Raw genomic sequence first — 3669 nt, 5'->3', positions numbered from 1 at the left:
ATCAAAAAAAGAAGTAAAATGACTTTCAACATAAATAGATTTGTCATGTGCCTTCTCGAGTAGGATTACAGGGCAAAAAGAAAGTCTATGCACGTGCTCACGTACTTTTCAAGCACAACAGATATTCTCTACGTGCGTTTACCACACGTCTGGCGGTGGTACAATCAGGGGGACGCGTGTCATTGGTCAGTGAACAAGTCGGGTAGGATTTTGAGCACGCGGATCGAATTCCAGTTCTTTGGTACTGTTTGAGTTACAAAGGGAAGACTGGGTCATGTGCGGTTTAGCGAGTAAAGTGGTGTCTCACAATACGTCCTCATTGACTGGTTGACCCGTCATTCTTGCCACGTTGTGATACATTTCAACTTTTTGCTAATACGCTTCTCTTTCTCGTCGCCAGCAGCCTATCCACAGTCGATTCTTCCAACGTTCAATTTTTCAAGATTTCGCTGAGCAACGCATCTCAATCTATTTTTTTGGATTGCTTTTTATCGTCCAATCGTTAACTAGAGATGACTTGGTTTATTCACGAAAAATAAAGATTTCTAATCAACCAATTTGATGCCATTTTTTTTAAATTTTTAGGAAGAAAGAGACCATAATAATTGAGTTCAAATTTTAAAAAAAATATATTTTCTTATCAAAATTATAAATCTCTCGAATCTAATTCTAAAACAAAACATGGTCGAGTTTCAACACGAAACTTGTAAGAATCCTTTCCAGGAACATCGTAGTCAAATCGAACGATCCTACAACCAAAACTGACACTCATCGATCCTCTTACTAGGACTAGAGATAAATTTTTTGCCAAATTTTTCATTAAAGTGTCTTATTCGCGCGTCCTCTTTACTTTCTTGTTTTTCCTCCTTCCACAAAAACCCAAATTCTCCCTTCCTCTCTCGTCTTTGTTTTCTATACACGTCATCCTAGACCCCTCAAATTATAAGGTAGAAATAATTACTTTTTTGTCCCGTGGATTTTTATCTAAATTTTTCTTAATTTGATAAATATTGAATTTTTGTTCCAAGGTTTCTCAAGCATTTTTTTTCCTTCTACATTTAGATTCACCCTCTATGTCAATAATAAAATCCAAATATTTTCAAATTTAAGGTATTAAAGTAAGAGTTATGTATCTGTTGCGGCTCGAGTGTTACCACTCAAATCCGTCAAGAATGAATGTAGCGTAGGCAAGCATTTCCTTTTTTCTAATTTAATTTCTTGAAATGAAGTTCTTAACTTTTAGTAGGTTCATATTGGGGGAATTTCACCCAAGATTCATACACAAGCTAGAGTTCAATACGATCTAAAGGCAGTATGTCATTGAATTTAAAGAAATGGTAAATTTTGTAAGTTTTAAATTATGGACCGAATTTACACTTTATTATTTCTTTTTGTGGCTAAAATAAACTTAAGACAAAATACCTATGTGTACCCTTAAGAAGTTACAAAATTTAGAAGAAATTAGATAGGAAATAGAAACCTCATCATATTTCTAAAATAATGAATGTTAGCAAAAAGGGAGAAGGCACGCGTTAGACGACGTTGGCAGTAGTGAGTCTGAAGCTCAGTAGGACAAGTGGCAAATGTTGAGCAGAGAGAATCATTCAGCTTCTAATTGTGAGATGCATGTAGGTTAACCCGATCCCTGAACCTGGATTCGATCAAAAGCTTACGTGTGCAACTCGTTAACCTTCGACCCAAACAAAAAATGCAACCCAAACCCGATCCAATGACTCAATGAGTAACCGAGATCTACAAAAAACCTCCATGCGGGAAATTGCACGTGAAAAGCCTTTCCCGACGTGTGTAAGCGCATGTGAGTCTCATTTTGTTTGTTTGACCTCCGTTTGTCAAATTTTTATCTTGACTTCGATATTAACATAATTATGCTTGAATTAGGATCTATGAGAGAAATTTCATAAATTCTTGAGCTCCAAACACGTGGAATAGCTAGCTCAAGAAGGTAAACATCATTCAAGTAAGTAACCACATAGACTTTAGGCAAGTAATACTTGTAGAGATCGCTAGGACATGATAGCATGCGAGCATTCCTTAACTTAGGTGGTCAAAAATACATGTTAACAACCTCAGAAAAGCTTTTTTTTTTTTTTTTTTTTTTTTTTTATGAGTATGTATTGTATGTATGTCTTTTATGTATTATATGCATGATTAAAATAAAAATTGAGCAATATGGAGGAGTATGTTATGCATGATGGAGGAAATTACCAAAATGCCCCTATGATAAAATTTCGTATGAATGTCGTTTTCTATGCTTTCCATTGCGTAGGAAATTAGAATTGGTAAGAGCGACATGTGCTTCGCAAGCACTAGAGAATCTTGATAAGATTAGGACGCGATAGCATGTGTAGAATCTTGATAAGGTCCATAGATTTCCAGTGACTAAATATGATAAGAATTAAGAATGATCCTTTGAAATCCAAGTAAACCTATGCAAGTTCACAACACTTAATTAGCACAAATCGAGCAAAATTAAATACAGATGGAAATCCACAATATTGTTAACAAAATAGAAAAGAAAAATAAAAGAAAAATACAGGAAGAAAAACAAAGAAAAAGGAGATATTGTAAGCCAAATGGTTAACTCAAAAGAATAGAATAGAATAGAAAAGAAATAAAAGAAAGAAATACCATCAGAAAATTTAAGCGAAGATGTGGGAGCAAGAATTAATTAAAAGAAAAAGGGGAATTTGAAGAATTAAAATAAATACGGTTAATTTAAAAAATATATAGATGAAATTTAATAGAGTAAATGGTGAACATAATTAAAATTAATGAAAAGGGAAGTAGATGAAAAAGAGGAAATTTAATAGAGAAAAAATTAAGAATTTGAGAACATTAAAAGATAAAACTGAAGAAATATCATGTCAAGAAACACCATCAAATTCTTTTTAGTAACAATATCTTTCCTAACACAGTAATAATAGAAAATAACATATTTAATGAAAATGGAATTATATACATATAACCCTCCAAGAATATGCTCCTAGAGTCTCTAATGTTCACATGAAGTCTAACACATGGACCATGATAAAATTCAGAGAATTGAAATTGAAATTGATGTCATGGTTCATATAGGTTGACTTGAATATAAAGGACAAACTCAAACTTTCTAAATGATAAATTGATGACACCAGCCAAAGCTAATCAGGTAAGTGGCCATACTATCGGCATGGTTATATTTGATGTTGACACGTGCCTTGTGGTTCTGCACGTGTCATATATATTGATATGTGTGAATTGTTTATTGATCGATATGCTTATGATATGGTATTCATATGTTATAATATGTGAATTGTATGTTAATACTTATAGTACGATGTGTTCAATAATATGTTTGAGATAGGATGTGAAAAGGATGCATTGAACGTATCTAATGATAGGAGTAAGATATATTGATGAAACGTTAAGGTTAGGTTACGTATAGAAGTGCAATGGATATGAGAGATTGATAAAAACGATATGGTCACAATCGATTGATAAAAGTACATGGTTAGGTTATGGGTAGAAAGGGATAAAATTATGATAGATTGATAGAACGATAGCGTTAGAATACATTCCTGTAATGATATGATTAAGGCACGTTCATGAAACGATATCACTGAGTTAGGTATAAGAATGTTAAGGCTATTATAAACTAAGGAACGATAA

This window comes from Cucurbita maxima, unplaced genomic scaffold (assembly GCF_002738345.1).
Source record: "Cucurbita maxima cultivar Rimu unplaced genomic scaffold, Cmax_1.0 Cma_Scf00308, whole genome shotgun sequence".
NCBI lineage: Eukaryota > Viridiplantae > Streptophyta > Magnoliopsida > Cucurbitales > Cucurbitaceae > Cucurbita > Cucurbita maxima.
The sequence above is the reverse complement of the archived record's forward strand: the minus strand, read 5'-3'. Positions refer to the sequence as shown.